Source organism: Myodes glareolus, chromosome 17, assembly GCF_982192425.1.
Source record: "Myodes glareolus chromosome 17, mMyoGla1.1, whole genome shotgun sequence".
Lineage (NCBI taxonomy): Eukaryota > Metazoa > Chordata > Mammalia > Rodentia > Cricetidae > Myodes > Myodes glareolus.
Window position 1 is genome coordinate 4,647,656 of NC_142042.1, and position 25,166 is coordinate 4,672,821.

General features: G+C 45.8%; 1 pseudogene; it reads right to left on the reverse strand.

Annotated features, from left to right (window-relative positions):
* Window positions 1-22,694, reverse strand: LOC148119311 (non-selective voltage-gated ion channel VDAC1 pseudogene; annotated as a pseudogene).
* Between the last annotated feature and the right edge of the window lie 2,472 nt (window positions 22,695-25,166).

The following is a 25,166-nucleotide window of genomic DNA, read 5'->3' on the forward strand; positions in this document are numbered from 1 at the left end:
CTAAAATTCACTAAATTTTGAAAGCAGCGATGTTGCAAAATAGTTTAAAATTAACAGTTGTACAATGTTCACTGATGCTTGGAATTCCAGGCCACACCAAGTTTGTGGCCACCACGTTGATGTTCTCGCTATCCTGCAGAGCTGACAGTGTTAGTTTGGTGCCTGGCTATAGGGTATGAGTGTACCCTGATGGGATCAGGCTGAAGCAGCTCATATTGACTAAAAAGCTTGCATGGGGTCAACCTGATACTCGGCTGCTGTTCTGAAGCGAGTGTTACCGTTTCCTGTCGTCCAGGTGAGAAGGACAGCAATCCCTACCTTCTTGTTCACCTTTTGGTTAACGGAGCCACCAAACCCTACCCTGCCGTTCACATTCGTATGAAGCTGGATTTCACCCATCTTATAGCCAACTGCAAAGCTGTTCTGGGCCACTCGGGATTTCGAGGTTTCGAACTTCATCTGGTAGCCAGCCAACCCTTAGAGCCCAGCACCAGTGGACCCAGAGACGTCAAAGTTCACATACAGCCCAGGTTGATATGTTACCTCTTGTACCTTGTCTTGATTTTAGTATTTTCCCCCCAGGGTGAGGCCAGAAGGATGAATCAGAGGTCAGCTTTGGCCCATATGCGCTCTGGTCCTCCACAGTGACCTCAGAGCCGCCGGTGTTGTCTGTACACATCAGGCCATACTCGGTTCACTATACTCGGCCTCCAGGCTCACTTGGGTGGGTTCTGTGCTGGCTGAGCCTGAGTTGATAAATTCCAATCCGTTCTCAGACTTTATTTCCAAATCAAGTTTTATTAAGCCAAATCCATAGCCCTTGGCGAAGACATCCCTGGCGGACTTGCCAAGCTCCGCATGTGTGGGAGGCCTAGCTGTCTTCTCGGCTGCGGTGATGGGGGGGACCAGAGGCAGTTCTGGTAAGGGCTGCAGTGAAAAGGATGGACGTGTCATAGGTAATCTTAACACCAACGTGAAGAAACACTGCCTGGCTCTTAGTGTCCCATTGCATTGAAGCTACAAAGAATATCTGTAACAAAGTTGGGATCCATTTGTATCTTTCCATAGTTAAGTTTGTGCAGAAAGTATTTCCACATCGACAGGCCCCTTAGATTCCGCCCCACTCTCTGTCCCGGGCTTTCACTGTATCCTCCCAATTGCTCACAAATTGCTTGCAAAGTAGTTTGGAAGTGATAGTTGAAATTCACTCAGCATTTCCTCTGTACTATGTGAGCATTTTATGGTGTAACTTAATCTATCATAAAGTTTACAACCATTTTTCCTATCTTATCGGCATCAATTGGAATAATAGGGTGGTGATTGATTTAAAAGTTATCATGTTATTGCAGATCCCCTGGGACAAGCCTTGTTCTACATACTTTCCATCCACAGACCAACTCTATGAAACACGGACTACCGTTCTGCGTGATTCACACACGGCACAGTTGGTGAATGGCGCTCCTGTTGCTTGCCGCAGATCACACAGTTAACAGAGGTTAAAACTCAATCAGTTGGATCTTGGCGCCTACCATTCCGGTCTGTGTAGCATGCCCTCACAGTGTAGAAGTGTGCAGACACAGAAAACGTTCAGTAACCCATCGACAGTGAGAACCCCATTCCCACAGGGGTGGCTCTGGTTTTCTTTGTTTTGTTTTCTTGGCTAAATCCTGTGGTTTCCCGCCCCCCCCCCCCCACTTCCTTGGTTTTGCTAAGGAGTGTTACTTCAGCACCAATATTCTATCAAGAGCCCGACATGCTAGCTGCATTTCTGAGCCCTCACCAAGCACATCCCCGACCCAACTCTCCCTGTGTACAAGAGATATCTTAACCTGAGGTTTTCCTTTCTAGGCACACTGGGGATGGAGTTTCAGAGGGAAATAAGGCCTTGAAAAGCGCTGTAACTACTGAAAATAAAACTGACAGTTTGGATTAAGAAAAAGGAATATAGCTGAAACCAATCTTAATTTCACTGACAGGACAATGAAATCTTGATTTAGGGTTTTTGTTTCCTAAGTCAGCTAAACAATTGAGTGTATATCCTACAGACTCATCCAATTGTGAACTCATCCAGTGGTTTACTTCAGGTGGGAAACATAAATGCACAGAGACATCGAAACAGTAGCCTGTTCACGGACAAATCGTAGTGCCCAGTTTCAGTCTTTACTCCAGAAAAGTATGCGGTAGTGGTATTTCATTTGCATTTTAATAAATAAAGCTTGCCTGGTGGTCAGTGCAAAGCACCCACACTAGTCAGTCATACCAGCCAGGCAGTAATGGCACACACTTCTAATCCAGACAGTGGTGGTGCACGCCTTTAATCCCAGCACTAGAGAGGAATGTAAGGAAGGATGAGACAGGAACTCACTCTCTTTTTCAGTCTGAAGATTTCATGGAGGTAAGAGCTCTCTAGTGGCTTGGCTGCTTTGCTTCTCTGATTTCCAGGCAAGCTTTATTTATAAAAACACAAATAGTATGCCACTATAGTATACCAGTCTGTGTTCCTTTGATGATACCACTATAGTATGCCAGTCTGTGTTCCTTTGATGATACTACTATAGTATGCCAGTCTGTGTTCCTTTGATGACACCACTATAGTATGCCAGTCTGTGTTCCTTTGATGATACCACTAAACGAGGCTTGCAGAGCAAAGCAGGACACACACTGCATCTTCATCACTCATGGACAAAACCCACCGTCATTGTTTGTTCCTGGAGCTGTGTCCGTTGTTTGCATCCTTTGAAATGATCATTTAGTTCGGAGGCTGGAAAGATGGCTCAGTGGTTAAGAGCACCTGTTACTCTTATAGAGGGTCACAGTTCATTTCCCAGAACCCACATGGTGGCTCATAACCATCCATAACTTCAGTTCCAGAGGATCTGAACTCTTCTGAGTACAGGCACCCACATACACGTGAGTGAGAGGCTCACACACAGAAAATAAATTAAAGACGAATTTGCTATGGGGGAGGATCTAGTTCCGCTTTTCTGTGTGCTCACGTTCGAGGGTCCCAGCACCTCTTGTTGCTACCGTCTCTCCAGTGTCTTATTCTTGGTGTCTTGGTCAGGTCTGGGAAATGTAAGAGCTGGACAATGGGGAAGACTGCTGGGAATCACTGTCCTCTAGATGCAACTGTCGGACTCGCAGACCCACAGGAGCTGTGGCTGCCTACACAAGACCAGAACAAAATCTTGGCAGCTAAAATCCCGTCGAGGGTCTGGGAGGGTCTGCTGACGACCCACCTCTAGCTGAAGAGCCATTGGCAGTTGATGACAGAGGGAAAGTTGCTTTTATTTGGGGATGTGGCTACTAGCAGTTCGCCCAGGCCCTGGTGCAGTGTTCCACACCTGTGTAGGTACGGACAGCACTAACTGGACTCAGGGCATTAAAAATAAATCATTTAAAAAGGACACCAAGTTAGGAGGGAGCAGTGTTGAGAGGGCTCTGGGAGAAAGTTAGACTAGGGGAGTGAATCTCATCAAGACTTATTATACATATGAATTTTTCATAAATTTCATACATATGAAAATTTCAAAGAATAAATTTGAAATATTTAAAATCAAAACCCTGATGGTATTTTCCATGCAAGGCAAAAAAATTTTAATGCAAAGAAACAATTGCTTTCCAACCTCTTCATATTATTTACTATTGTGTAATAAAGGGAAACACAAGTCTTCCCTTCGGAGGCCCTGCTGCCATGGTCACCACCCTGACCAGACTGAAACACCAAGCCCTCAAAAGTTACATTTGATCTCAGTTCACCAGGTCTGACTAAATCCAGATATTCATATTGGAAAAAAATCATATTTCCTCTCTATTGTCCAAACTCCACATTCTCACCATCATATCTGTAGTTTACAGAGAGAGGGCTCAGAATAGGTGGAGAGAGAGAGAGAGCGAGAGAGAGAGAGAGAGAGAGCGAGCTGGGAGAGAAGAAAGAGAGAAGGAGAACAAGTCCCCGGGATAGCTGTTCCTCCATCTACAATGGGGTCACAGCCTCGTGAATTCATTTAAGTCAAAAGAGCCTTGTAACGCTGTGCCTTAATCTACCAAGACTGACATGATTTTAGGATGATGGCCTGTGGAGAACGAGATGTCAACACTCTCGATCACATGGTTGGGTGACCTGGGTCTGCACTCACTGCTGCTGCCCAGCGTCCTGAGGGAATACTAAATCACACATCACAGACCTAGAACAAAACCAAATGTTAAACCTTGAGCAACAGCTGTAGTGGCATTTCATTTGTATTTTAATAAATAAAGCGTGCCCAAGGATCAGAAAGATAAAGCAGACACACTGGCCAGCCTTACAGACCAGGCAGCAATGACACACACCTTTAATCCCAGCAGCCACACTAGTTTGCCCCAGAAACCAGGCAATAGTGGTGCATGTCCCTAATCCCAGAACTAGAGAGGAATATAAGATGGGAGAGACAGCTCTCAGTCTCAGTCTCATTCTGAGACTCCTGGAGGCAGGATCGCCATTTCGGACTGAGATAGAGGTAAGAGCCAGTGGCTGGCTGCTTTGCTTTACTGAAGTTTTGCTTCAGACTGAACCCCAGGTTCTGTCTCTGGGTTTTTATTAACCGTGCTTCAAATAGCTTCAGTTGAACATGGATCGTGTTTGTACTTCTGCAAAAGAAAACATGCGACCCAGTCTGTCCCAGCCAGGATGATGTGGATCTGAAAACTCTAGACGCTTCTCCCTAAATGGTGACTTACAGCCCATTCCCTGTGTACTTCTGGACAGCCCCTTCTGCAGGATTGCCTAGATCCAACTTTATATTTGACTCACATGTGGACTAACACAGCTGTAGTACATTGTAAATACATATATATACTTGTATTCCTCTCTGATTTAGGACGTCCTAAGGGTAGAGATCAATGTCTCAAGTGACTGTATCTGCATGGCCTGCAGGCTTTGTACACAGTAGATTTGAAATGTGTGTTCAACAACTGAGAGGAATTTGCTACTTGAAATTGGACATGGCTGGAGGAAACCCCCAAATAATATGAATTTACACAAGATAGGTGGGGGTCTTTCTCTCGTATCAAAAAATAATATTACATGGAATGATTATTCTATGCTAATTTTTAAAAAGTGAAACCAGCTATACTGGCTCAGGCGCATAGTCGCAGTAAAGCCAGCTATACTGGCTCATGTGTGTAATTGCAGTAACGCCAGCTATACTGGCTCATGTGTGTAATTGCAGTGCTCATGCATCCAAACCAGTGAATTTCAAAACTGAGGAAGAACTGTGGCTGTTATTATTGAAGTGCTAACACGGCTGTATAGTTTTTGTTTTACGTGTATACCTATATGTCTGTAAGGGATGTTTGTATATGTGTGGAGGCCTGAGATCAACATCTAGTGTCTTCTGCTATCATTTTCCAAGTAAATTATTTGGGCAAGGCTCTCAGTTGAACTTAAAGCTTACCTGTATAAGTGGTCCACCTAGCTAGTTAGTTCCAGGGACCACCCCCCCACCCTGTGTCCTACTTGTAAGCAAAGGCTTCCATGCCCACCAACATTTACATGGGTAACTGGAGATATGCACTTCAATCCTTAGACCTGAGCAACAAACACGTGATCCACTGAACCATCTCCCTTAACCCCCAAATGCATCTGCTTTTGAGGATGGGTTCCTACTGCTTTAATGGAACAGATTGCATTTTGTACCTTCTCCTTCTATTAAATTTCAGCATTTCTCCATTCATTTATTTGTTTATGTATGCACATGTATGCATGTGGACATATGCATGGCATGGGGCATATGTGAAGATCTTGTAGTAGCAGAGTCTGTTCCCTCCTATACCATATGGGTCCCTCAAGTGCCATCACCTGCAGAGCCACCATGCCGGCCACAGAGTTCACAACTCTTAACACTTCCTTCCATGGCAGCAAAAAAAAGAGAAATTCAAAGAGAAAGAAGATCTTAGCAAAACAGCAGCTCTCGAAACAAAGACCTCAGTAATACTGTGAGAGCTGGGGACTCGGAGCTACAGTGGCGGAGACCTGGCCCAAGACCACTGCTGATCTCTAATGGAAGCTTTAATATGTCCTTGAGCCAGAGAGTTCACAATAGAGAACTTGTTCTGCAGAAAGGATCAGATTTGTGCAAAATTATTCACAGGCAAATCTACAGAGTCCATGCTTCTGGTAAAAGCAAAAACCTGGATCAGAATGGAAAGTAAGTGTTAAAGCCTCTCAGGAAATGATACAATGTAACCGTACTGTTAAGTGACAAGAACGGACAGAGAGCACATCCAATCACTGGTGTCTAAAACACTTGTGTGGCCATGTGTTCATGCCATGTGTGGGAAGGTATCCAGCTATCTACATGCAATGTGCATATTGACTTGATCTATGTATTCGTATGTGAGTAGAACCGCATGAAAGGATAAAAACTAAAACCCCAACAAGGTGACTAACTTCAGAGTGGGCATTAGACTTGGTGTCACTCAGGGGATTGCCCCTTATTACCGTATTAACTGCTTTCTTACTCATTCAAAACAACTTAAAGTGAAATGGCCGATACATTTTGTGTCCTGTCTGCTGTAGGAAACAGGTAATTCTGCTGAACTTTAACTTACATGACTAAGGATTTAATAAAACGGTAAGACAAAACATGTCTCCCAGACGAAAACAGAAAGAAACCTAGCTGAGATACAGGCAGGGATTTCTGAAGGCCTATAAGAAATCAGGAGTGGGGCTGGAGAGATGGCTCAGAGGTTAAGAGCATCGCCTGCTCTTCCAAAGGTCCTGAGTTCAATTCCCGGCAACCACATGGTGGCTCACAACCATATGTAATGGGGTCTGGTGCCCTCTTCTGGCCTGCAGGCATGCACACAGACAGAATATTCTATACATAATTAATAAATAAATACTTAAAAAATAAATCAGGAGATAGTATAACTTAAAACTGTAATCGTCATCCTAAAATCAGGTCAGCACTATAAACGGGGCAATTGGTAACGACGCAGAAATGTTCCGAAGCACGGAGCACAGGCTGAGGAAGTGTCTGCAAACAGCCAGGAAAAGGGCAGGCTGGGGAAAAGAGGACACAAAGGAAGTCCATCCCTGGTTCTCAGAGAGCTATGCCCTGACACGTGCCAGAACAGCACTCCCCCAGGAGACACCAGACGATGTGCCAGACTGGCTATTGGTACACAATAAAGATTGGTACACAAGGTCGGGAAGGGCTTGAGGATTGTGGGGGAAAGGTTCTGAAATAAACACACTCTTCAATATTTGGTTGCATCTTTGCAAAATTCAAAAGGTAGTTTTGTTCTGAACTCCCACGCTGCACCTCTACCTAGCAACAGTGGTGACAATTGGATACACCTGTGTAAAGTATCCCACTCTCGGTTGGGCCAGCAGGTCTCTCAGAAGCGCTTGAAGAGGTGGCGCCTACCCCAGGCAACCGTTCGAGAGCCCAGCATAAATACATAGACATGACAAACCGACCTCAAGTACGCCCCAGTCCCCGCCCACGAACGCGATGCGACACCATCCTCGCCATGGGTGTGTGATTGCTGTTGGCCATCAGATAGGTTTGTTCTTGTAGCTGGGGCCCTGGGAAAGAGGGTCAGGCCTGCATTGCTGACTCTCACTATCACTTTGTCTTCTGTGGTAAGAGCTACGGGTTTAACTTTTCTGAATGTCTTCGGAGAAGGCCCATCCCTGCCAGTGTGTTCACAGCCATGGCTCAATGCTGGACATGTGAACCGAGAGCTGGAGAGTCAGAAGTCCTCTCTGGTCTCAGATCCTTCTCAGGATATGTTGCAAAACGGTCACTCTTCTCTACCCTGCTTTCACGTCTAAGAACTGGGCTAACCCTGAAAGATGGCTAAGGATAGGTAACGTGTGCTAATTGTCCAACAAGTATCCTCACTTGTACTAAACACTTAAATGGCAGTTGCTGTTTCCCCCTGTTCATCTGACCCAGACATTTATGTGTACTCTTCAGTTTAAGAAAAAAAATATGGCTAAGTATGGAAGCCATGGAAAAACGTTTCTATGTATTTTTCAAAAAGACCCAGAGCTCTCTCTCCTCCTTCCTGGACGATCGAGGAACCATTTCTCTAGTTAGCCTTGCTTCTGCCCCATCACCATGAGTGTTAATGGTAGCAACACCCACCTAAGAACGGCTGCGTGAAGGCCCAGCTGAGGGACAGTTTCAGTGACTTTGACTGCTAAGAGATAAACCAGAAAGTTCTAGGGAATGAGCACCTGGGACCTGTCCTCCTACTGCATTTCACGTCACTGAACTCAAGGAAGCTCCCAGGAGCTGAGTGAGGGCGAGAGGTGGCTGTGGGGTAGCAGGTCTGTAGGACAGAGAACTCTAGAAACCCTGCCTCACAACGGCATGGATGCGCTACCAGCACCACATGCTTAGAAGTGCTTACAACCGTGAGATCTGTGCAGGCTGCTTCCCACAATTAAGTAAAGAAAAATATGCAAAAGGATAGTTTCTAAAAGAAATGCATACGTGTTTATTTCATTCTCTGTCCTGTACAGGCTCAATGTTTTGGCAGCAAGAACTTAGGAAACAGTCAGGATAAAATTCAGAAAATCTGTAGATAGCTGGGTTGAATTTAACAGGAACAAGCTGGGCTCAGAGCTCCGAGTTCATCATTGCCCAGGAGTGCTTTCCGGGCTTTCTTCCTTTCCCCCTTGTGCACACCTTCCTTGAAACTTATTTCTTGATTCTCCAAGGCCAGAGTATCTATACCCAAATCATCAACCACGGCCACAGGTACTGTAGTGGCCTGACAGGCCCACCTTGGCATGGGGTACCCTGGGCAGATCACGGGGAAAAGACAAGCGTTATCCTTGACCTTATATGAGAGCAGTTGCGTGCCTGAGTCTCCACTCAGGGTGAGAAATTCTGAGTAGCGAAACTGCTCTCTCGTTTATGTTAAAAGATTAGAAGATTGTTTATGTGGTGAGCCACCATGTGGTTGCTGGGAACTGAGCTCAGGAACTCTGGAAGGGCAGCCAGTGCTCTTAACCACTGAGTCATCTCTCCAGCCCCAACTGCTGCTACATTCTTTGTGGCAGTATGCATGTGTGTGTGTCTGTGTGTGCATGTGCATGCACACATGTGTGTTTATGCGAGCAGGCATGTGTGTGTGTACATGAGAGTGTGCGTGTGTGTATGTGTATCTGCTACACATGTGTGGTAAAGACATTAAGGACAGCCTCAGACATTGTTCACGAGAACCTTATACTTTTGGCTTGACTGTGTTTTGTTCTGACTGGTCTGAAACTTCACCAAACAGGCCCTGAGAGCTGACCAGTCAGCTCCAGGGATCCCCCGGGTCCACCTCTTGTCACCACTATGATTATAAATGTGCACCTCTGTGTCTGGCTATTTATGTAAGTTTGGGGCGGGGAGGTTGAACTCACTTGCGAGGCAAACACTTTGCAAACTAAACCACCTCCCTAGCCTCTTAGTGACATTTTGAGTAAAGTTATGCCACCAAAGAGGTCAGGCTGAAGGTTTAAAGAAAAAATAGAGAACACGACGGGAGGGAGCCGTGCTAGAAGATGGGGAGTGCTTCCCCCAGCACCAGCGCATCGTTGCATCATTGCGTGCAAGGCTGCATGAATTCCTCAGATCCCCCAGTCACGCTGCCCTCCCAGAAGATCCAACAAGACAGCTTTTGAGGAAGCCTGACAAACAGCAATACAAGGAAAGGAATGGACTCTCTATTCCATGCTTGTCTCTCTAGAAGCCTTCCAGAAATAATATGCAATGAAGAAATGGTTCTGGGGTGGGGTTTAAGGAGAGTAGTGGTTTTAAAATAGCTTGTAAGACTACCAATAAATGGACGTTATTCGGAGCAACCAACTCCTACACCTGTAAACCACATAAGCAGATGTGTAAGCGCATGTGTATGCAGGTATGTAAGCAGGTATGTGAACAGGTATGCAAGCAAGTGTATAAACCCATGTTCTCAGGCAGCTCCTCCCTGAGTGCTCACATGTGTGCATCCATGTGGCAGGTGACAGACTGTCAGGAGACAGCCACAGCGCCTGTGGTGCCATGTGAGATCCATGTCCCTAGCACAGAACTATGAAACAGCAGAAGCCCTGTAGGAGTTGGACTGGGCTTTTTCTGTTATTGGTGACGGAGCTTGCTGGGAATGGAGCTGGTCCATTTAAATTTGCCGTTTTTTTTTTCACAGTGTAGAACACAGTTTGCGTATAGGCGTCTGTCCATGTTGTCAATATCACCTAACTGTAGGCACAGAAACAATCAGAATGTTCTCTAGAAGTTAGTCTACAAATTCCATCTCTCCACTCATCCCAGACTTCAGCAATCCATCTCTCTCATTCTCTCCAGTCTAGCTAAGACTTATGGTTTTGTTCATCAGAGAGAAAGACATTTTCTCTGTTGCGTTCGTACGCTCTGCTCCATCTTTAATCCTTGGATTGCCTTCATCGTGGCTGCTTTCGCTCTAACTTTCTCTGGGTTGCCCAGCGTTTAGGTTACTGATGGAGCCCATCTTCTTCAGCATGTGCCTTTACAGGCATAAATCCTCCTGTACGCTTGTTTTAGACCTCGTCTCTGAGTTTGGGTGTATTACGTCATCATATTTCATGCACCTCTGAATAATTTTAGCTCCCTATTGTTTCCGCTTTTGCATTGTCACTTACTAAAATGATTCACTGTCTACACTCCTGAATTAACTTTTCCTTTTGGACTTGATTCTATTTCTGTTCTTTCCTATTCGGCTAAGGCTTTCCCTCTGCCCTTTGGCATTTGCCGAGGCTCACATTAAGGCCTCACTCAGGGTCACCCCAGGAGAGGTGTTTGCACTTCCCTGAGCGAACACTGCGTTCTATTGCTGTGGGAGTGTGTTTGATAGGTGTTCAAGTCTTCTGTCTCCTGCTTGGATGGTCATCCTTTACTGAGAGGAAGTTGCTGAGGTCCAGTTGTTATTATTGAATTATTCACATTTTCTTCTAATTCTTTTGGTATTTGTTTCATATACTGGGGATAAGAGGAAGTTACTGGTCCCAGTCCGGTTTCCTTACTCAGAAAGTCTGCTGGCTTTTGCCTGGGATCCCTGAGGCATGGCTGTTCTGTCAAGATACCAAGGTGGTGGTCAGAAGGCTCATCGACTCATGCCTGAGAGAATGAGATCATTGCCTGATCAGCACTAAATTGAAAACCACTGCTTCATGCATGTCATCAAACTTCCTGTCAGCATTTGGGTTGGAAAGGTAAATCGGGTCTCTCACATGTGCACAAAAACAAAAGCTGATTAAACTGGACATCTAGTAGTTGTAACATATTGTCTCAGGCAAACTTCTTCCTCGGCCTGCAGAATACACTGTTAGTGTGCTGTGTTTACTGTGTTGCTGAACCATGGGGAGCCGTCAGCCTCTGTCACCCGACTCCACCCCGGGCACAAAAGTAGCAACAGACCACACCGAGAGTGCGGGCCTCGCGCTAGCACTTCACTTACTGCAACAGATGGCGACCAATGGGCTCTGTTTTAAGAGTGTTAACGTAAGGTACTAATCTGTGCTCTCTTTCTGTCCAAATTTCTGACAAACGTTTATCTTCCAAATGGGCTCTCGAGAAAGAAGGCAGAAGTTCGAAAAGGTGAGGAGGAAAGAATCTTTAGCACGACCCCAGAAGAGCTCAATGACTCCATAAGACCCCTCATTCTCCTGGGCCTCATACTACCCTTCCGGGTGTGTCTGACCCTTCAACACTGTGACATGACATTGTCACTTACACAGTTCACACTTGAGCACTACACAATTCTCTCTCTCTCTCTCTCTCTCTCTCTCTCTCTCTCTCTCTCTCTCATAAAACTGTATGTCAGTCTATTACTTTGTTTTAAATACATTCTCAGCTATCCCAAGTTTGTGAGCCACTGACCACAGATTGAGTCTGACTGTGTGACCCTTGGGAAAGCGGATAATGATTGGAGCAAGCAGATTAGGGGAGGGAAGGAGCGGAATCATCTTGATTAGTCACAAATGATGACCCACGACGACGCCAGAGCTGAAGGAAAGCCCGGAGGCGAGCAGGAGGAAGCTGGCACTGTAGCTATGGCCAGGGTCAAGGAAACTCATGAAACCTGGACCAGCGACTGCTGACCCTGAGTCACTCCTCCCATCTGTGGGCTGCGCTGGCAGGCACCTCGTGTGTCATCACTCACAGGACACTCATTCTGTCCACCGAGCCTCATCCAGTTGGATACCTCTGCGGGCATGTCTCATCTCTGATAGTTAAGCTTCCTTAAATTGTCCTATCCCTAGAAGTAAAAGAACAAGTAAACCAAAAACAGATGAGGGGACATTTCTCACCAGGAAGGGGGTAGGGGTATGGAAAGGAAGATGTACTGGAAGACTGGAGGCAGCCGTCTTCGTCACACCAAACCATCTCGCCCTCGTGCGTCCTCAGACCAAGCGGGAAAGGTGAACAGGGCTGTATTTGGATGAATCTCAAGTTGGATAAGGAAAGTTTTGAACCTTTGCTGTAATCTCCGGTTTCTGATCCTTCAATGGGTTTTATTTTCTATTTATTTGAGATCTTTGCTCGTGGTCCAACTCCAGCTTTGCCTGATATCATTTATAGCCACACAATCAATCAGTCATTTCTGCATCCTATAAATATTTCAAGTTCTGCGTTGACCATGGCGGCACCTATGATAGCCACTAGTAAATACTGAGAGGACTGCAGGTGCCAGGGATGTTGGGGATCACCAGTTCCTTCTTCCACGGAACCCAGACAAGGATACAGGAGGGCCAGAGAGGTGAGACCACGTCTCTGCCATCTCCCACACAGCAATGACACTGGGATGAAAGTCTCATCTCTGACCCAAGTCCTTGTTCTTTCCAGGACTCTGTGCCCCTAGTGATGGTGCTTGTTCCAAAATTTCCTGTGGGGCTCACAGACGTCTTCATCAATTATCTGAGGTTTCCTAGATGGAGGATCTCCTCCCAGAACAAAGTAATTTTGTAAAACTGCCAGCAAGAACAGAAAAGCCTGCCCATCTATGACGGTTTGCCCACTCAGATGTCTCCAAAGAAAGCATGAGTGATGGGACCACTCACCAGTCACGTGATCCACTCCGAAGCAGGGCCTGGTAACTCTTGTAACCAGCTTGATCTGCCTCAGGCTGGTGTCTTCTCTGACCAGTGGGTTCTCTCTAAGCTTCCTTGAGATTGTGCGAAGCAATGGGTCTCCACTGCTCAACCTGCTCCCCACATAAATAAATGGAATATTTTTTTTCTCATTGCTTCTGCCTCCTTCCATTCCTACCTCACTCCAGTCACACAGATGACCAGGTTTCATTGGTTCTATTTTACAGCTGGAAATGTACTTAGAGACTTCGATTGATTTATCCTTGCGGCCGAGTCATGTCTTGAATACAGGCTTCTTGGCTTTAGCTCACCCATCCTTACAGAACCCATGTCTGCGGTCACTGACTCCGACAAGGAAGAAAGGGCAGTCGTATGGAGATGGTGAGGGAGGCCAGGGGATGGTGGAACCGAGTCTGAAACCCTGCTTCACGGCTCTGGCATCTCTGAATGGATCTATTATTTATTATTCTTGGAAATCACCCACATCAGTTTCCCTTGTTCACTGCTCGACCTTATGAAAAGAAAAAAAAAAAACAAATTATTTTCGTCTGTGTTTGCAAGTTTTACGTAACTTGCGATGTCTTTTAGGCAGATTCTTCTGATTGTGAACTGGACGTGACCTGAAAAATTGACAGAAAATAATGCAGATACTGGTGGTGACGGCAACAACACCCAGGTCTTCCCTGGGATTATGGTTTCCTTTGAAACTGAGGGACAGACTAAGAATATCGGAAGACGAATGTTAAATATCTACCACAAGATGAAAGAATTCCTTACTCCGTGATTGATGGGAGCCTGAGGAATGGACGCCATGTGTTGAGACGGGGCAGAATGCGTGAGTACAAAGGTATCATGCAAACAAAGAACGCCATGTCCACGTGGGAGAGCGCACAGGGTCCAGGACGTGCACTCTGGGCACCTTCCGCTACACAGACACCTGAATCTGGGGTTTGTATCGGAAATGCTCCTCGTGGTTAGGTCATTGTTTACATAGCTGCGGAGGGTGGCTTTGTGTGGCTATCCTGAGCGAGCCTGCGCAACTGAGGAAAACATGCACACAAACTTCCAGCGTTCCCGAGACGTATCCAAATAAACACTGCAGCAAGGACGGAGCGCAGGGTCAGTGAGGGAAGCAGGTGCGGCGTGAGATTCCGTCAGCCAGAAATTCGCCCTCTTCTGGAGAAAGGAAAAGGCCTTCTTGAGCCTGGAAGAAAGGTGTGACTTCAGAACGCCCAACAGGAGCATCTATCTGTGCGGCTCACAGGCCACCCTGAAGAGAAACTGGAGGAGGGTATCGGTGCGGGCAGACAGGAAGCCACGGTGCTCACTGTGCCGATTCACACACCGGTAGTTGACGAATGTGAGAGGATGCGAGCTTTCAAGAAAATGACTGATAACTTTAATAACGCCATAACTGTACTAACGGTTAAGGGGACCATCACCCCATAGTAACATCCCTGCCGATCTAGTTCATTCTTCCTATATCGAAAGTCCCTCCCAGATTTAGAATGATCTAGACTCGTGACCAGGCTTCCCCACTTCTAAGTGTGATTAAACCACTTCTCAGGCCAGTTTCTTCAAGGAAAAGAAAAAACGGTAATTAACCCTATCTAGTTCAGAGGAATGTTAAAGAAACAGAAATGAAATTGTTTCTAATTTATTTTTATTTTGTTTTTATTTCACTGTATAAATTGCTGTGCCCCAGACTTTCTCACAACTCTCCTGTTTCTTCTAACTTCACACTGATCCTTTCTTCCCATTTTCTGGCCTGATTTAGCTTTAATAAGTAACCAGCCTTTGCAGCAAATCACAGACAGGTGCAAACCTGCTTTGCCCTGAGAGACTCTGACTCTGAGCTGTGAGTCCTAAGGCCTGTCCAGTCTCAGACCTGTGCACAGGAAGCTGAGCTTCTTCCCTCTGTCCGGCTCACGTGGCCAGTCGACAGTGTGTGATAACTTAAAGCCCGTCTCTTTTGGGTTTGACAGTACTCCGTTCCAACTGAAAATCACCTATTGCTACATAAGGTTCTATCAAACCTGGGAAGAATGGGAGGAATTATGGTTTCATGGGGTCACTTTCAAAGACAGACGTCTCTCCTGCTGTATTCCTTTCTTTTCAGATAACGAAGGAGGTATGAGATTTCCCAGGAATAAGCTAAGCTCACCCACCTCCACATCTTGGTGATGGCTGTTAAAAGATGTGACTGCCAGAGACAAGCCGCTCACCCATGCCGTGTTATACTCATTGCCTGGCAAAGGAACAAGTCGAATCGTCTTAAACCCCCTTCTTCCCCTTCATAATTTGAGGAAGTAACCCGTGTCTGAAGAGCCACATAAAACACCATTAAATAAATCTAAATAAACAATATCTCCTCAAACAACCTGGTATTTCCCACAGTCGGTGCACTGTAGAGAGACAGGAGGAGCCGATAAGCAAGGTGCACAGACTTGCCCTCAGCACATCCGCCTCTGCTGCCGGGGAAGAGGAGGAGTCCTTGCCGCCCCTGCTCTCAGCTAGGAAAGTGCACACAAAGTCACAGCCCCGCATGTCTGCAGCAGACCTTGTCATTTGTGGGGGCACACACATAAAGAAAATGAGAGGGACCTTTGAAAGAAAAGGCAGACTAAAGCAGGAGCAAGTGAAAGCTTCTAAGGACCGTGGGTTGCATTGGAAGAATGGATAGGAAGTAACTTTTAAATTACACTGCTTTATTATTTGAATAATTCCATTTTCCTGGCAAGACTGAGCTGAACTAATGTCCTTTGGATTCCTTAAACAAATGCCTGTCGAGCCCTCGCTGTGCAGAGTGGTCAGGATATAATAAAAGGTTCATAAGCGTCCTCCCGTAAGCCAAGCCCAAGCCACTGCCTATGTTTTATACAGAATTAGAACAGGATACTAATTGACTGCTCAGGCAGGGTGTCTGGCTGATTTTGTGCTACAGTCGCAGAGCTGAGTAGCTGGTGTGGACACTCTACTGCTTGCAAAACCTAAAATATTTTCTTTTGTAAGGTCTATTTGTCTTTTGTAGAAGGTTGTCCACCCCCAGTCTACAGGAAAAAGGAGGTAAGTCTAGAGGAACTTCTAGTGCTGCTTAATAAGGGAGAGTGGGGCATTCGCGCTGTCGTGGGGGTAATAGAGGAGGACACAGCGATGGTCTGAATGTCTTAATCCAAACTACTGCTGACAGGAAGAGGTGGGACCTCCTTCCCCCTTTCCTCCGTGCTGATGGCAAAGGCGTCACCACTGCCATTCCATCCCATTACGACCTTGTGCCTGGGAACCTCCTATTTTACTTAAAAATAAAAGTGTCAATTCTGTATAAATATTGCAGATAGAATGCGCCTCTAGCCGGCTGAGCATTTCAGCAAGCATCTTCGTCACTTCATGCCCCACTACCTGACTGCTCATTTTATCAGATCACTAAGCTGCCCGTGGTCCCCCAGCTTCTTTCCTAGTCTCTGCTTCCCTTGCAGCTTTCAGATTAAGTACCACATGGGACAGCCAGTGTCCTGTGAATCCTCACTGGTATTTGGGTTGCCTGTTCTGTCACACACACGTTTCACATCTGAGTCACCTCAGTATGTGTGAATGCATAGACAGGGTCAGGACCAGAGTTACAGTACGGTCCAGCCTGCACCATTATCCTTTCAATGCTGTGTGGGTGTTAGCTGCAGTTAGGATTACCATCGTCGTTCCTCAGAATTAGTTGCCATAGGCTCCCCCTTTGCAGCAGGCAAACCTTCAAAGTTTTGTTTTGTTTCTGCTGGGAACAGAGATCTAGACTCCTCTGCATGTTTCACAAGCATCCAACGGATGAGCTCCATCCCCCCCCCCCCAAATTAGAAATGTTAGTCTTTAGTTTTCTGAAAGCAGGATTCTGGCTGGGCGGTGGTGGCGCACGCTTTTAATCCTGGCACTCAGAAGGCAGAGGCAAGCAGATCTTTGTGAGTTCGAGGTCAGCCTGGTGTACAAGAGCTAGTTCCAAGACAGGCTCCAAAGCTACAGAGAAACCCTGTCTCGAAAAACAAAAACAAACAAATAAACAAACAAAGCAGGATTCTGGTGCTGCTTCTTCCTTCTGAGAGTTCTGATGACCCCTACAGCATCACTGTAAATATAACAAAGGACAGTGTGTCTTCTGCTTTCTGCTAAAAAGCTGTGTCATGAAATCTGGCAGATCTGCCTGGAGACATCAGACTTGTGAAATAAGCACTTGTATTGGATATGTAACTTAATGCCCTCAGTTCCCCTGCTCAATGTTCTCACTGTACTAAATCCCAGTTTGTTATGGATTGTGAATGAGGTAACGACTTGATACCCAGAACACTTTGAGAGATTAGTTTGTAGGTATCTGATTGCTTCCCTCCATGGATCTTCTGCTTTCATTTCTAGCATCCTGGTGACTGCCTCCATGTCCCTTCCCATGGGGGAGGTATGCTGTTTCACCAAATGTAGCACAAGGGGCCGGCTTGTTGGGGTATCTGTCCCGCCCAGTACCCCACAGCCGGCAAGCCCCAATAAAAATCACACACAGGACTCCATAAGATTATAAACTGATTGACCCTTAGCTCTGGCTACTTATTAGCTCTTATAACATATATTACCCCATTAACCTTATCTACATTAGGCATATGGCTTGGTACCTTTTTCAGCTGGGTAGCTTACATGTTGCCTCTTCGGTGGTGTGGGCAGGAATGGCAGAGGGAGCTTCCTGCTTCCCAGAATATTCCTGTTCTCATCGCCCCGCCTCTACTTCCTGTCTGGTTGACCCACCTATACTTCCTGCCTGGCCAATCAGCGTTTTATTAAAATACATGCTTGACAGAATACAGACAATTCTCCCACACCAACCAAACAGAGAGATAAGGGTTGCTTTAATGAAATAAAACCTTTTCGGGAAAAAATTCACGAGTACAGTAGCACAGTCACATATCATGAAGATGCATGTATGTAAAATGTTACCAGGCAGAGTCAAGGGACCCCCGTGCACCAGGAGACAGGAAGGAACAACTGTGATTCTCAGAGCTCTGCAGGGTGTTCCCCTGACGCCAGCAAGACGAGGATCAAGGGAGAACGCAACCAGGGAAAAGGCTAGGCCGGCGGCTGAGGATCCGATTTTGCCATTATCTAGCTTTGGCACTTAGCTTATGAGAAAGTACAGAGTTTAAAATCAAGTATGACTTCATAGAAAACCTATTTTAGGAGGATCGATCCGAGGGCTGTCTGAACTGGAGGAGAAAATGGTGGCATCTATCATATGGATAGACACAGGGAACCGTTTTCCGTACAGGCCAGAGCTTCAAGTGATGGAAATCCCAAAAACGCACACGGTAGAAGTCTCCCAGCTCCTGGGCATTTACTGGTAAGTGAAGACAGCAATTTGGGCAAGATTTCAGGAGGCTTTTTGGCCCTGACAGACATCACGACAGCCACCTGTGAGTGCCACCAGGGCTTGAGGCAGAGGTGCTAACTTCCCTTTAACCTGTCCTCACAGCTCGGCAGATAATGGGATGTGGCCTTTGTCTTCTCCTCTGCAATTCTCTCAAGATGTAGAAAATTGGTGCTGCCTCGGAGGGAGACGGAGAAGGGGCTTGAGTACCTCACTGATTGTAATGGCTCAAAATCAGGCTGGCTGCTGCGCACTCGCGGGCCGGAGGGCAGTAGGGTGTTCTCTTTGAGCAGGGCTGCAGTCTATTTTATTTCATGTTTACCTGTTTCAGAGATCACTATTGTCATTAAAATGTAAACTGCACCTTCATTAAACATTGTACATCATAAAGGATTCTCAGATGTCAGTCCAGCTTAAGAAAGCTCTCGACAGCCCCGTGAACAGCCAAAAGTCTGCTACATAGAAAACTCACCAACTCTACCGAGAACGCAGTCACTTATGAATGTAGAAATAAATTAATACCTCACACTCCGTTATCCAGGTAATTCTATCCAAAGACACTTACCTAACATTCAGTGTTCTTTAGGCTATAAATCTGCATAAATCATAACTTTAACTTAAAGGGGAAGAGAGCCAACTTTGTCAGAGCCTGCTGCGTCCTGTCTCATAGGACTAGGGGTCCAGTCTTTCATTCAAAGCTTACAACTGTATAAGCTACACGTTATTACAGATGAACACATAGAAGCAGAGAACTCAGATCACACCACAGAAGGAAATGTGTAAAGCCTGGTGGATGGGGAGACTGTTTGCCACACAAACCTGAGGATTTGAGTTGCACCCCGAAAACCTATAGTCAGTCCATCAGTACCAGGTGCTTAAAATCCTGGTGCTCCTGGGGTGACATGGGAGATAGGAACAATCCCTGGAAGCTGGATGGTCAAGCTGGCGTACACCGTGGCAAACAGCCCAGACTCTATTTTAAACGTGATGGAAGTTAAGGATTGACACATGAGGGTGTCCTCTGGCTTCCATCTGCATACTATGGCATGTGCGTATTTGCTAACATGCATACACACATAACACACACCACACATAGCATATGCACATATATATAACACACATATAACATGAATATACACACATAGCATACATATACACATAACACACAACACATACACATAATACACATATAGCATGCATACTCAACACACTTAGCATGTATACACACATATACACATACACACAACACAAATATAAATATAACATACACATATAACATACATATACATGCAACACATGCATGCACATAACACATATACACACATAGCTCATATAACATATACAGATAATTTGCACAATACATATAACACATGACACACATACACATGGACACACACACATCACATACACACACAAATAAAAACTAAGGGGATGTTTCCTTAGAAATGATACCCAGTGCTGACCTCTGGACTCCAAATACATGAGCAAGCACATGCATATATTACATACACACACACACACACACACACACACACACACACACACCTGCCTATGTAAACATTTACTGAAGTTAAGATTCTATGTCTCTCAAATTTGATCAGAGATAATATAAAGAAGTAAATGATTAATTCCCAAATAAAACACAAGAACAGCCATGCAGCCTTGCAGATGGGAGTAAAGGTGGCAGGGCTGGACTCTGGCTTCCTGACTGCAGAAACTCAGAGGGCTAAGGGGGAAAGTGCTGTGTCTGATGGGCGCCTCCACCTCACCAACAAGGAACAGGACAAAAGACAAGCAAGCTGCCACCACCAAGAGCTCCTGTGTCCACTGCTGAGTTTCTGAGGAATGTGGGATCTAGAGCCGCAGTTCCCATGGCTGCTGAGGACAGGCACTGAGTCCAGACTGCCTGAAGCTCGGTAAGGGCTCTGTCGTTGTCACCCATACGGGGGTGGGATATTTGAGACAGTCTCATGAAACTCAGGCTGGCCTCTTTCCATGCAGGTGAGGTTGGTCTTGAACTCCTGACCGCTCTATCCCTACTATGCTCTGCCCACACTCTTCCGCTAAGGCACCCAGGGCTATATTTTAGTGTTCAGTTTGCCGGTTTAGCTGCTCTCCTTGACTCCACTCTCCATGTGGGAGTCCCCTCCATGTGGTTGCATGACAGCAAATAGAAACCCCCGATAACTCACTGCATCCCGTGTGGCTCATCCACTTCACATCACTCAGACAGCCCTGAGATACATGGACGTTCTTCTCTGAGGCATACCATTAATTTAGGCCAATGCCCCCATCTCCCAGCAGCCTGCTACAAGGAGCTGGCAATGAAGGACACCTCCCACCCTCCTCCTCACCCCTCTCCCCTAGGTAGGAAAGATGTCCTCATCCAGTCTGTCCGCCAGCAGCCGGGGCTTCACGTGTCTTTATCTTTTAAATATTGTTAAAACCTCGTCATGACTTTGAGTTCACTTAAATCAGTCAAGATCAATACCAAGTGCTCATGTGATCCAGCCCAGCTCCACACTCACCTGGGCTATGTAGTGCCCTCCCCTGCACCCCCACCTGCAAGGTCACTGTTGACTCCAGATCCATTTTTCTTTGAAGAAAGACTTTTTTCATATGCTATATTCTGAACATGGTTTTCTCTCTCCTGTCTCCACCCAGATTCTCCCAACTCACCCAACTACACTGTCTTTCTCTACCTTTAGAAAACAATCAGTCAAATGAAAAAAATTAACCAGTATAGAACAAAACAGATAAAAATCCATGAGGAGCACACATGCACACATACAGAGAGAGAGCCCATAAAAATACAAAATCAGAAACCATAATACAGAAGCTGAAGACAAGTAAGGTAAAAATAAATAAGCATTAAGAGGAAAAAAAACCTTCAAAATTAGCACTGAGCTCTTTTGTGCTGGCCCCTCTACTGCTGGACCTGGGGCCCATCCTTGAGTGTGGTTTGTATGCACATTGGGATTACTTTGGAGAAATCTAATCTTTCCTTTGTGAGTGGTCATCAGTTGGAGATAGCTTCTTGTTAGAGAGGCAAGCTTGTGTCTGTGTCCCCTCTCAGCACTGGGACTCCGTGTGGCTTGAACCTGTGCAGCCCTGTGCATGCTACCACCATCTCTGGGAGTTCATGCGCGTGTCAGTTCTGTTGCGTCTGGACGACGCTGTTTCCTTGGTGTCTTCCAGCCCCACTGGCTCTTACAATCTTTCTGCGTCTTCTTCTGCAAGGTTCCCTGAGACCCGAGAGAAGAGTTTGATGTAGGACTGGGTGTTCCAAGGTCTCCCCCTCTCTGCACATTGTCACCTTGTCTGAGTATAGCAGAATGTCATTAGGAATATCAGCTTACTACATTTCTTCAACAGAACAATAGTATTTAGTTTTCCCCTCGGTCCATGCTCTATCTAGTCCCAACTTCTTGGACACCTGAGCAGGCTTAGGCACAGGTTCCAGTACTAGAGTGCCCTTAAATCCAACCACATAGTGGTTGGTTACTTCCACAAGCTTTGTGCTGCTACTGCAATAGTGCACCTTTCGGGCAAGTCACTATTGTAGGTCGCAGGGTTTGGAGCTAGGTTGGTGCTTACCTTTCTCCTCTGGTGACACGCCAGAGGAGAACTCTCGTGTCCATGGTGGCTCCAGTACCATGGACACGAGCCACCAGTGATGACTGATCTAGTTAGACACTGCTTCGACTTTTCCATGTTCAATGAGATACGTGGGCACTGCCTGGCGCATAAATGTTAATACAGATGTGGTGGAAGGGGAAGGAATGAATGCCCACGGATGGCCAGATTGTATTAAGCAGGGGAATGAAATTCTATCAAGGCAATGTTAATCTAAAGGTAATACTCTTCAATTAAAATAAGATCCTGCAGCACACCTGCTGTTGGTAATAAGAGAATCAAATAACCGTCCCTAAAGGCGAGTGTAGATTTGGATGGACCTATGTCCTGTATTTCTCTCCTTTGCAAGTTCAATTTCTTTCAAGTTATTGAAAAAGTAAGAAAGATCTGGTCTTAATCAAAGTCTCTTCCAGTTTCCTGGGTATGGAGATGACAAACAACGTCCAAAGGGTAGGTGAGAAAGGATGCCGGGCTCACCTGAAGGGCAGACATGGTCTCCTCGCCCATACAGCTCCAGACCATGCTGGGTGTGGAGGGCAGGAGCTGTAGAACCATCGGGAGACATTTACTCCAGAGGAACAGGACGGTCATGTGCTGATGGAACATCCCTGGGGAATTACGTGATGCTCCTTCCACAGACTCTGGGCATCAGTCCCTCTATTTTGCAGGAGGGAAACACAACCCTAGAAAGAAGGTCTGCCCTTGTGTTCTAGTTCCATTTACGTTGCTGTAATAAAAAAACATCCTCACAAAAAGTAACACAGGGAGAAAATGGTAATTTTAGCCCATAATGCCAAGTTAGAGTCCATCATGGCCGGGATCCAACTTGAGGCAACTGTTCTCAGCCACAGCCAAGAACAGAGAGGATTCATACGGGTTTCGTTGTCAGCTAGTTTCCCCCATTACACTGCTCAAAACTTCGCACCAGAGAACCGTGGCCCCCACAGTAAGTGGGTCTCTCACCTAGGTTACTATATTCAAGGCCATTACTCAATGGCTAGAGAGGTGGCTCAGTAATGTTAAGAGCATTTGTTACTCTTCCAGAGGACCAGGTTCAATTCCTAAATACACATGTTGGTTCATAACCTTCTGTAACTCTAGCCCCATGGATGCTAATGCCCTCTTCTGCCCTCCAAGGGCACCAGGAACACAGGTGGCACACTGACATACTTGCAGACAAGCCCACACCTACACTTAAAATAAGAATAAAATATGTATTTTTGAAAAAGACAATCCCCCAGAGACTCACCCAGAGGTAAGCCAGATCTAGAAAAATCTCTCATTGAGCCTCTTCCCAGGTGATTCTAGGTGGTGCCAAATTGACAATTAGCAGTAACCACCATGCCCTATGTCGTCACTGCTACTAAATGACGGAATTCACTTCCACATCCAATTCTTTATCCAGACTAACTGCTCACTCGACAAGGTCACGAGCAATTATCTCTATCAAGCTTAGGGCCATAGAAAATGCTGAATCTATCACCTGTTCATAGAGTTTGTGTTTCTCAGGACAGCGCAGCAAAGAAAGAACAGTAGTGAATAAGGAGAACGTGGCAGTCGACATCACCGGACCGCTCTTTACAGCGTCTCTGGCCCCAGGACTCACTCGGGGATCCGAACCTGGCTTTGGCTTTAGCTGAATGAATGGTATATCCTCAGGCTCCCTGGACTGAGGAAATTTTGGTCCCATTTTCTCGAATTCTTTTACTCATTGACACCACTCTTTCTGATCAAGGATGTATTAAAACCCAACATTCTGTTTTAAAAGTAAGCTCAGCGAAGACAGAAATGAGCAAAAGTCCACAGACTTTATTCTGACGTCACCCTTCGCTTCCAACTGCCCTTTCGAAGTCAAACATAATCTCGGGTTTTCACAAACTCTTTCTCCACAGCTCTACTATCCCAAAAATGAGGGAGGAAAAGTCCACAGCACCAGGGAATCCCAGTCTCGGTAAGCCATGAGCATAATACTGCTGTGTCAAAGTCTCTTCGCTCACGGCAAGTTCTAGGATATCGCGTATACACGCCATTATGTTTATATTATTATAAAACTATCCAAGTTTTAAAATAAATAAATCCAAAAGAAGACCACATGTTCTTCTGATGGCTTCCTGGAACACTGTCTGCAGAACCTCCAAGGAATGCTTGGCTATCTTGGGATGGATTTCACTGCTTGACAGTTGGCCGAGATACCAAACGCTGTTCATTATGTGTTATCTTGTCGCTGATTATGCAGAGAAAATGATGAGTGACCTCTGCCTGGGACACAAAGGAAACAAAAGAAAATGGGATTCTGTGAAGACATAAAACTGTTTGATACAGAACCTGCAATCTTTATCTGCATTCTTTAATGCCTGTCACTATGCAATTCTTTGAATGGTCTTCGAATTGATTTTATTATTCTTGTTGATAAGTTAACCCTTAGGTACAAGTACTACTAGTATTCTGAGTCATTCTTGCAATGAGCATCAGTTATACGCCAAGAGTTGGTTAGGTGTTCTGTTCAGAGCTAGAGGACTAACAGCAGGTGGAGCAGCCTTGATCCTTGTCCTCACGGTGCTTTCATTCCACAAAAATTGGTTTGAGTAAGCTATCCAGATGCATAGAATCCAGCAGAAAAGTCAAACACGTGGAAGTGTTCAGAGAACAGTGTGTACATCAAGCCAAAGTGAGAAGAGAAAGTTAATGAGGCAGAAACCATCTTTGAAATGGATGAGAATTTTCTGCAGTTGAAAGACACAATTCAGTTGCATGGAAAAAGTCTGATGGGGGTTGGAGAGATGGCTCGGCCAGGAGAGGTGTCTACTTCCAAGACTGATGACCTGAGTTTGATCCCGGGGACCTGCACTGTGGAAGAAGGGAACTGGCTCCCACAGGCTGGCCTCTTTCCTCCACATGTGTTCTATGGCACAAATGTGTGTGCCAACAGACAAAGAAGAAAAAAGGAGGGGAGGAACGGGAGGACAGGGGAGGAGAGGAAGCCTCATCACTCTTTGGTAAAATAGGGAAATAATTCCATCTCTAGAT